Source organism: Limulus polyphemus, unplaced genomic scaffold (assembly GCF_000517525.1).
Source record: "Limulus polyphemus unplaced genomic scaffold, Limulus_polyphemus-2.1.2 Scaffold1893, whole genome shotgun sequence".
NCBI classification, from domain to species: domain Eukaryota; kingdom Metazoa; phylum Arthropoda; class Merostomata; order Xiphosura; family Limulidae; genus Limulus; species Limulus polyphemus.
This window is the reverse complement of record NW_013667503.1, coordinates 149,264-159,220: the sequence shown is the minus strand read 5'-3', so window position 1 is coordinate 159,220 and position 9,957 is coordinate 149,264. Positions and strand designations below refer to the sequence as shown.

Genomic DNA, 9,957 nt, shown 5'->3' with positions numbered 1-9,957 from the left:
TCTTTCATAGTGTTGTTGCTTTTTTTACGATTCGATTGCTTATAGGCAAGTTCAACCGATCGATACAATCTTTGTTGGAAGCGTTTCACCAGACGATTTTTGCAGACATTCCTCTAGGAAGGTACAGCGCTGCGAGACTGTTCACAAACGTGACTCATCGCTTCCCTCGCGCATTTTATTATCCTTATTTTAAGCATTTCAGCTCTTCTTATGCGGGCATTTTCTTACATGGAAATAACAACAACAAATAAATTAAATACGATAATATTAGCCATTTTTATCCCAGAAGATCTGGAAAAAAAACAAAAAACTAATGAATTAATTGGTATCGTTAATATGTTTCTGTCGTGAAAATAACAAAGCCACAATAAATTGCTTGTTATATAAAGCAATGGGCGTAAAAATAACGTCTACGTGGTCTTATGCAATGATGGTGTAAAATATATTTATTAATTATGTGGTAGAGCCCTGGATTTCGGAGCTGGTCAACCGGGCTCGAATCCGTACGATACTGTAAAATATTCCTCGTACGTTAAGCTGTGGGTACGTTATAAGAGTGACAGTCAATCTTTTAACATGGATAGTTGGTGGATGATGAATAGTTGATGACTGGCTTCCTCCCCTTCTGGTTGATAGCTCAAAGTTAGGGACAGAGACAAATAGCCTTAGCAGCTTTGATATAAATACAAAATACACATATACAGTTGGTTTTGCTTTTAGTTACCAATGTATGTGATAAGACAACAGGCTTATTTATTAAAAGGGTAAATAAAAGGCATGGCAACAAGTTTTCAAGTTCAAGATATGGATTATGTCTTTTTCGTCTTAAAAATAACGCAAAGATTTAAACTAAAAATCCTAACTGCACCAAAGAATAATGAAAAGTATAATAAGTGGGATGGGGAAGAGTTAATGGAAACATGTGGTAAGATGGATATGGAGAAAAAAAGTAAGATGTGGAATCTGAAAAAGTAATTATGTATTAATCATGAGATGAGTACAAGATGCAGAGGTTCAATAGAAGTTAAAACGATTTTATACCTCACCCTGTCCATGTCGCCAAATCTGATCATGCTCTATCTGACGACCGTGTACCTTGACAATAGCCCTGCAGCATAGTTTCCATTGCAAAGGCTCTGTCGTAAGGCTTATCATGTCCAAAGCGCAATCCTCATCCATGTATTTTTCTATAAGACATCTGGTTTACGAAGACGATGATTTCTCAGCGTCAATTTCAACAGTCAGATCGCACAGAACTCCATAGGCGCTGTGTCCGACATCTTCGTATGGAATAGCATGAAGACTCGTTTCATTTTCCAGCTGCTTGAGGTATGCAATGGCTGAACATATATGGTGAGGAAACAACTTTTGTTCACGTGACTTGAGTGGCTTTTGCAGATTGAGATCCCTCTAGATTACGTTGCGTTCTGTTGCCTGCATGATGTGGACAACTTATGCAACTGACCTTTATATTCGTGGATTATCATCTGTTACACTTTGCTTACCACGCTTGAGGTAGGACTTCTTGCAAGTCTCTTTCTGGATGGTCTTGGTTCTCCAAGTAGATCCATTCTCCTTTGTTTCCAACGCCACTAGATACAACGGATATTGTGTTTAGGAAATTCTAAATCTATGTGGTTAGTTCCGTAATGTTGTATATCATGCAGAGTGTTTGTTTGTTTGTTTTGAAGTTAAGCACAAAGCTACACAATGGCTTATCTATGCTCTTCCCATCACGGGTATCGAAATCCGTTTTCTAGCGCAGACATACCGCTGTGCCACTGGGGGGTTATGAGGAGTGAAAAGCATATGTATACTTGAGTTGCAGACGAAGTATATATGGAGAGATTAAGTTAATGAGATTCACATAACATTTGCACAGGAGATGACTGAATGTAAAAACTCGTGAAACACCCATTTGTCCGTTTGTTTGTGTTTTTAGAGCAAAGCCGCATTGGGCTATCTGCTGTGTCCACAGCAGGGAATAGAACTCCGGATTTTAGCGTTGAAAGTCCCTAGATTTACCGTTGTCCCACTGGAGAACAACACCCATGTGAGAGGATATGTTAAACAGACAATTAGAAGCTTTGGCTTTTCAGAAAAAAATATTAAGGTACAGCATGGTTTTAAAAATAAAAATGTTAATTTAAAATCTAAATCCCTCACGCTCAATAGAATTAACGGTTGAACATAAAGAAAATTTGCTTCAGTGACTTATACCGAAATTAGTGAAAACATGCTGAGGAAAGAGGTAGACTAACAGAGGCGTAGCCAGGGGGGTCGGCAACCCCCTGAAAAATCTTGGCATACTGATCAGATATTATTTTTCAGCTTTTATATATAATAAACTAGTTTTGTATCATTTAATAAAAGAAATAAAACTTATATAAACACTATTACATTTGATTTGTTTTAAGGATTATTTTATTAAATACTTAGATCAATTTCAGCTTTTTAATTTTCTGCCCCCTCCCCTCCCCGATTGGAGTAATGAAATATTCTTCAGGCGCAAAATTGTTTAACCCCCTCTAATAGCATAGCAGGCTTTGTTTGTAATTAAGCACAAAGCTACACAATGGGCTATCTGTGCTCTGCCCACCACACAGGTATCGAAACCAGGATTCTAGCGTTATAAGTCCGCAGACATACCACTGTGCCATTGTGGCGCGCATAGCATGCTAAAAGATAATGTGAGTAACACTAACGCCTCCAGTCGTAAATTGTTTCGTTAAATGGGGCCAATATTAAGAATATGTGTGTACATTAAACAAGTAGTTAAGTCTGGATAAAATATAACTCATTTCCACTTAACGAAGAAATAAATGTTGTGGGTGTAAATTCCTGTTTCACAGAGAGTTGAAGAAATTCTCTGAAAGCAGCGGACTTACTTTGATTCAGTCTGATGCGCTTGTTTTCGTCTTAAGAGGATCGATGAGTCGATCAGGCGCCAGCGAATTCATGATGTTTTAGATCACTTCTGTGAGGGAAGCTGAGGAAAACATTCCACGGCGTCGTTATAACTAGTGAGTGTGTTTCTGCCTTCATTCTACTCTTGAACCTCTCTCAAGACGAGCTCTTGGTAAGCGATCGGGACATGGGTTACTTCTAATCTTTCCTATAGGTTAATTTGTTTTATTAGGGGCACTCGATATGTAAGCAGTTAACAAAGGGAACTCCATAAATATAACGAAAGAAGCGTACACTATTCCGGTATTCTCATACATATACGTATTCAAATATGTCGTGAATGTGATTACCTCACTGATCAGTCATTAATTAGATCGAAATTAAGACTTAACAATAACTTTGCGTAATCATACATGTATATTAGGAGCAAGCGAAAACCACCTTTGTTTGATGTAGATAAAATTTGGTACGGGAAGAACCAGTGCAACTGTAGCTGTACACGTGTGCTTCCATTTTTAGGCTTCGGCTAAATCATGATTTTTGTTAACAAGGGTAAAAAAATTAATATTTATGTTAACAAACACAAAAGACATTCCTCTTTCTCCCCCCCCCCTCAATTCAAACACCGCTTTCAGGTTGTAGCCTGGTCTTTTTCCTTTTATTTTTTCCAAATCCAAAGCCCACCGCCCCCAGTGGCACAGCGGGATGTCTGCGGACTTACAACGCTAGAAACCGGGTTTTGATATCCGTGATGGGCGAGCACAGATAACCCTTGTATAGCTTTGTGCATAATTAAAAACAAACAAACAAACCAAATCCAAAATGATTTCGGATTTGGGCCTATTATACTTGTAGCAATAATTTACTATTATAATGTATTTCTTATTTCTACATCCTGTAAAAACGAATTATTTAGCTCGAGATGTGAAGGCCATTGCGCATACGTAGTTGCGGTATTTTCAGCTAGGGAAAGCGTGGCTACACAATAACTGTGGTATTTTCAGCTAGGGAAAGCGTGGCTACACAATAACTGTGGTATTTTCAGCTAGGGAAAGCGTGGCTACACAATAACTGTGGTATTTTCAGCTAGGGAAAGCGTGGCTACACAATAACTGTGGTATTTTCAGCTAGGGAAAGCGTGGCTACACAAACTATGTAATCGTGGATATCTTTGAACTCCACGAGTTGTGGGCGTGGTGACTGGAATAGACATTTGGGTGAAATTTCTGGGCCGTGGGTGAAAAGGATGGGAGATGGTTACGGCATGGCAAATTTGTTAGTTTTCCTGCAGCTGGTCTATTTTGGGTGTCAGATTTTGTAGCTGTGAAATGAACTCTGATGGCTTATTAGAACAGTTAAAATACTCTAAATTTACTTATATGCAGTAACAAACTGTAATTTCAACACAATGGCAAATTATTTTATTAAAAGTTACAGTTTTTACAGTAAGAAAGAAAATTTTTAAAACAGATACGACGTTTCGATCACTGGTGCGATCATTCTCAAGTACAAAAGTGACTGAAACGTCGTACCTATTTCAAAAATCTCTTCCTTGCTATGAAAGCTCTAACTTGTAATAAAAATAATACTTATAATCAGTAAGTAACCTCGAAACGAAACTATTGATAGAGGCAAATTTCTGGCGTTTCATTTCTTCAGTATAAGGAAAAACGTAATGTAGTTACAAACAGTCACGTTTCCAACACTTGATAAAGTAAGTCGCTACTAATGTTCACACGTTTTCCTTCGTTTCTCATAAGTTATCGCTCACTAATAGTTTCTCTTATAAATTTCCATTTACTAAAAATTTATTACAATAAATTACGAAAACTTTCTTGCGGCATCTTCCAAAATCCTAAGTTATTTTTTATGCCACTTCAAGCCCACCAATGGCTAAGCAGTAAGCCTAAGAGCTTATAACATTGAAAACCGGGTTTCGATGCCCGTGGTGGTCAAAGCAACTAAAACATTAATTGGTGTTTTACACAAAGGGAACATTTTTTTTCTCCCAAATTCATGAGGGCAAACTAAACAAAATTAATGTTTATGAAAAGAAGTGTATTTTTTGTTTTGTTATGTTTTTTTTTTCCGTTTATGAAGTCTACTATTGCTTGCTTAAGTTAGCATGATACGTCAAAGTTATTTCTAGAAAAGGGAAATATGATTTCTTTTGACCACAATATAGTTTAAAGTCAATTTGGTAAATTAATATATTTTTTATGCTCGGACATTTTTGTTTGTTTGTTTTGCTGTTTAGCACGAAGCTACAAAATGAGCTATCTGCGCTATACCCACCACAGGTATCGAAATCTGATTTATAGCGTTATGAGCCTACAAACTTAATGCTGAGCCACTTAGGACGGTAATCTTTTTTAATTGAATTATTTTGTCAGTTTATCAGGCAGGCGGAAGCAGCGTCTATGTAGGGATGGCTCCGATTGTTCATTGAAATGACATTTTGAATATCTCTTCAATAGGTCATCAGAACTTTACAGTACTATACAGTGTTTACTTTTATAACAATATCTATGTAATGACTGATTTCTGGGAACGTCTGTAAATATCATAGCAAAAAGTTTGTATTTCTTGTTCTTCTTTCAAAACAATGGTGTCGACCAATTTCACTGAGGTGACATAGTTTCAAACGGAGTATCCGTTTTTATAAGTATTATTAATAACTAGTAGTAATTAAAAAAATCATAATTCTAGCGTAAACAATGTTATCATTACCCCTTAAAGTTAGGTTTCTTACAGAAATTTGGTGTTCCTTTAAAAAACTTAAATACAGGGCGAAACAGGAATTACCAGCCAATAATAGATAAACAATAAATATTACAGTTGTAACCTCGTTGTATTTAGAATTTGGTTATAAATACAACCTTCCTATGTCTATTGAAACACTGCATTAAAAAAACAACAAGCAAACAAGTAAAGAAAAAAAAACTTTTCAAAAAAGGAAGTAAAAGTAGGGATGGCTAATGACAATCCTTCAAAAACAATGCAAACAAGATAGTAGGAATGGCAGTTGCTTTAACACCTACCTTTATAATTTTACATGTGTAAACTGTGTTACTTAATACAAAAAAATTAAATATTTAAATCAGACTTTGTAGTACCTCATGCAGAGAATAGATATGTTCTTAAACACTAGAAATTGTGTTTTTTTTATAATTTATAGTATTTTATTCATGTTAGCAAAGCAGAAATTGCTAAAACTAAAATACACGAAAGATATTCTTGCCAGTCTACTGCAATCTTTGGATCAAGATCTGTTGGTTTATATATCTCGGTAAACGAAGCCATGCTACTTTTAAGTAATAATAATGTTAAGCATATTTGCGCTAAATTATGTAACTGATTTACGAATCTTTTTCATGTTGTTCTATGATTTGTAGTTTCTCCTTATTTTTATAAATTATCATAAGCTAGTTATGTCACATTTTATCTTACTAGAATCGATGCCCCTAATATCTGTGGTAAATGAAATGAACAATTCAAAGGAATGTGAACAAAGCACAGTCTGCGTGATTTCTACCACAAATATTAGGCGTATTGGTTTCTCTTATTTTAACAGCTTTCTGCGTTTAAATCGTTTACCTTACGAGAATATTCTCTAGAAAAACGTTAACTTCTTGAAGTGAACGGTGTCGTACATGCTCGAATAAGGCAGTAGTCACGTGATTTCCTTGACGTGATCTTGTTGCACAAGGTACGCGTAGTAAATACCACAATCAAAACGCATGCGCATTTGTATTGATTTGCCCTTAGAATCAGACTAGTCGAGGCGAATATTTCGATTCAGCATTCAAGGTTTAGGAGGAAGTTGATAGGGAGAACGTTGAGGTTTTGCCTTACGAAGGCCTGTTTCAGTGTTTAGGTTGAGAATTTGATGCCAGATATATAATTAATATATTTTAAGTGTTTATATGATTGACAATATTTTCAGAAAATGTATAAAAAAGTATTAATATCTGAGGTGACGAAAGGATCTCGCCTACTAGTACTAGTAGATTAGAGTTTAGGTCTAAAAATAAAATATAGCTCCAATACAGGAAACGTATCGTACTATCAGCAGTTCTTCCACCTCATTTTAAAATTAGCTAAAGCCTAGTCTACAGGCTTAACTTAGAACTATCTCAGTATCTGAACGAAAGATTAATTGAAAGTTGTAATTTAATTCAAAAATTCTTGGTAACAAAGTTGAATAAACTTTCTAACTTACAAGTTAGAAGAGAAGAATTAAGTAATTGGAAAAGCAGGTAAGGAAATGTGTTAATTTATTCAAACTAGAGATTATATTTATAATATAAATTACATATTACAAAATAAAATTAGCACCAAGCTGGTAGCCTGTCGGTGTTTTTGACATGTACGTGACGTAGGCCACTGAATAATGCGGGTAAAGCATTTCAAGGGCTAAGAATAAAATAAGAAGCTAAGCGAAGTTATGCTTTGTAATAAAGTTTTATAGGCATAAAATAATTTGAAATTAAACTTGAATGTATGAATATGTTTATTAAGTGTATTAAGTATTTTTCGTAAACATGATTAAGTATTATGACTAAAGCGACATAGAAATAAATGAACAGTTTACAAATCTCCAGAACTTTCTAAAATTAAGAATATATAATTTTTCGGCTATTTGCAAATTGTTAATTTATTTTTGTAGCATTCATTGCCGCATGATTTTTTTAGTGGTTAGGCCATATTGCCATTTCTGGGGGAGAAAATTCTTAAAGATTTTAATGCTTTGAGATTGATTCTTGAGTCATTTTAACTACAAATATTGCATTCACACAACGTAATGCATTGAATTAAAAAAGCGAGTTTTAATACATGCCATGAAATAATGGTCAAGGCCATGGCCTGACTGACCTTACCGCTTCCTACGGCCCTAATGAATAATACTAACCTTAATGTTCCAATTTTTTATTAACGTTATTAGTCACCATATTATTATTAGTATTAGTGTTATGAAGATAAAATTTGAAGAAAATTATTTAAGCTTAAACCGAATTTGAAATGTAGACATTCATTCACGATATTCAGATTATTATTATATATTAAGCCTAAACAGTAACACCGTGATAAACAGCCATACCCTAGGAACATTTAACTTGGTAACTTGTTAAGCTCTGACATTAAAAGCAATAAATGCTAGATCGTTCTCTTAACAGGTTAAGTTTAAGTTAATTAAATAATAACTTAAAATTTAGAACTAATTAGTCATTGATTTCAGGACTAAGTACAGGGTTTCTTTTTTTATTATTCGTATTTTTTCAGTTTTATGACGAAAAACTTTCAATTTTACTTGACGGTGACATTATTTTATTCACTCTATGGTGTATCGTGCTCGTAGCACCAGATGGTTTTTCAATTTACGTTTTAAGTTGTTACTGTTAGGTTATCACAAGGAGTAACGTGTTTAGTTTAAATTAAAGTTTAAATAATTGTCTGAGGTTGTTTAGTGAGCTGTATACGTCTTATAAGTTATATCGCATATATCTGCATTAAGCCTTAAGAACATGCATATTTTTTACATGGAATTTTCGTTTTGCAACTTTTGCAATTTACACTGTTGCTTGTCAAATAATAGTATGTTTAATTCATTTTAAGCAGAGTAAGTTTTTGTTTTATGAGTTTGCGTATTCCTGGTTAAAACGTTGTATTAAATTATCTGTATTAATTGTTAGTTTGGATCTGTGTAGATAGGTTGCTTTAACAAGAAGTTTATGGTAATTAAGCAAAGCGAAAACAATTGGGAGGAACGGTGTAAGGAAATCGTATTTTTATTTCGTTGCATAAACTATCAGAGGAGAAATAACCACACAATCGAATTTTAAGTGCAATTGAAAACATTTGAAGAGCTGAAGAAGCAGGTGTACTTGGTATTGATAATAAATTTACTTGTTTTATCGGGATCAATATTCTTTCTCCACGCATAAACAATGGGAGTAACTCCCTTTGATTTTTTTTATTAAACTCGACCCTAAAAATACATAACTGTGAGACGTATTTTTCAGATTAAAAAAAAATCTTGTTAGTCTTAGTTTTTTTTTTGTTTTGTTATCCTGTGCTGGCGATTTACCTCGTCCGTTTTTAGAGAAACAAGATTGTTACGCGCTTAGCAGGTTTATTAACAGGATTACTTATGTAATGTTTTGAGGACTTGCAGCTTTTAGTGTGTATTAATTGTGTAAAATACATCTTTCATACAATATAAACTTAATTCCGGATTTTACACAATAATACACATCTTTCATACCATATAAACTTAATCTCGGACTTTAACAGTAATACACAAGTCATAAGTATCGTATTTAATGGTCGAATGAGTCGTTTTGGTTAAGTTTCAGTTTTAATTATATTTCAGATTTCTGTTACTCTTACATGTGTTTCATCCTTCAGTTTCGGTATTTATTTTATGAATCGTAATGTAGGTTTGCGCAGTTAGGTGTAGTTGTGCTATCTTTTTCTTTATCGTATGATTTATGACCGGCCTTTTCAAGTAACTTAACATAAAACATTTGATCCAGGAAGTAATAGAAATACGCTCCCAAAGTAGCCTTTTTTTTTTTTTAACAAAAATTATAAAAAAAATCGGAGACGATAATAATCAACGAAATTTGGTGTTCTCCAACTGCGTGAATGGGTCAAGTTGATTCTCTCCACACGTTCATTCCGACAGTGCGATATTTTTTAGGGCTAAAGCTGAGTTCGAAGGAAAGATAAACATATAATAACTCCCCAGTTAGGTAAGAGTTCCATATGGCACCCCCACTCAATTTAAAAAAAAATCATCAAAGTAATATTTATGTATTAATAAATCATATTAATAGTATGATCTGATAATTTTAATACATTATTATACCACTTACTTCATTAATTAGATGTACAGTCTTCTTGGGGATAAACTTTACAAATATCTTGTATAAAGGCATCAAAAAGGCTACCTTTATCAGAATATAATTCTACAACTTTTGGGTGGGGGTGCCATATGGAACTTTTTCCCCCAGCTACATCTCTCTCATAAAAGTTTCTTTAACTGAA

The 9,957-nt window shown here is 34.2% G+C and overlaps 1 protein-coding gene across 7 annotated transcripts in view; it reads left to right on the top strand.

Moving 5' to 3' along the window:
* Nucleotides 1-2,974: 2,974 nt before the first annotated feature.
* The window catches only part of LOC106465279 (protein FAM13B-like), a 49,126-nt gene continuing 42,143 nt past the window's right edge, over nt 2,975-9,957 (top strand). For 6 of the 7 annotated variants that reach the window (XM_022393142.1, XM_022393141.1, XM_022393144.1 and 3 more), the window contains exon 1: nt 6,676-7,166. The gene's annotated coding sequence lies outside the window, so the exon portion shown is untranslated. Of the gene's footprint in view, nt 3,080-6,675; nt 7,167-9,957 lie in introns of those variants that run through there. The other variant, XM_022393139.1, reaches the window with a different exon arrangement.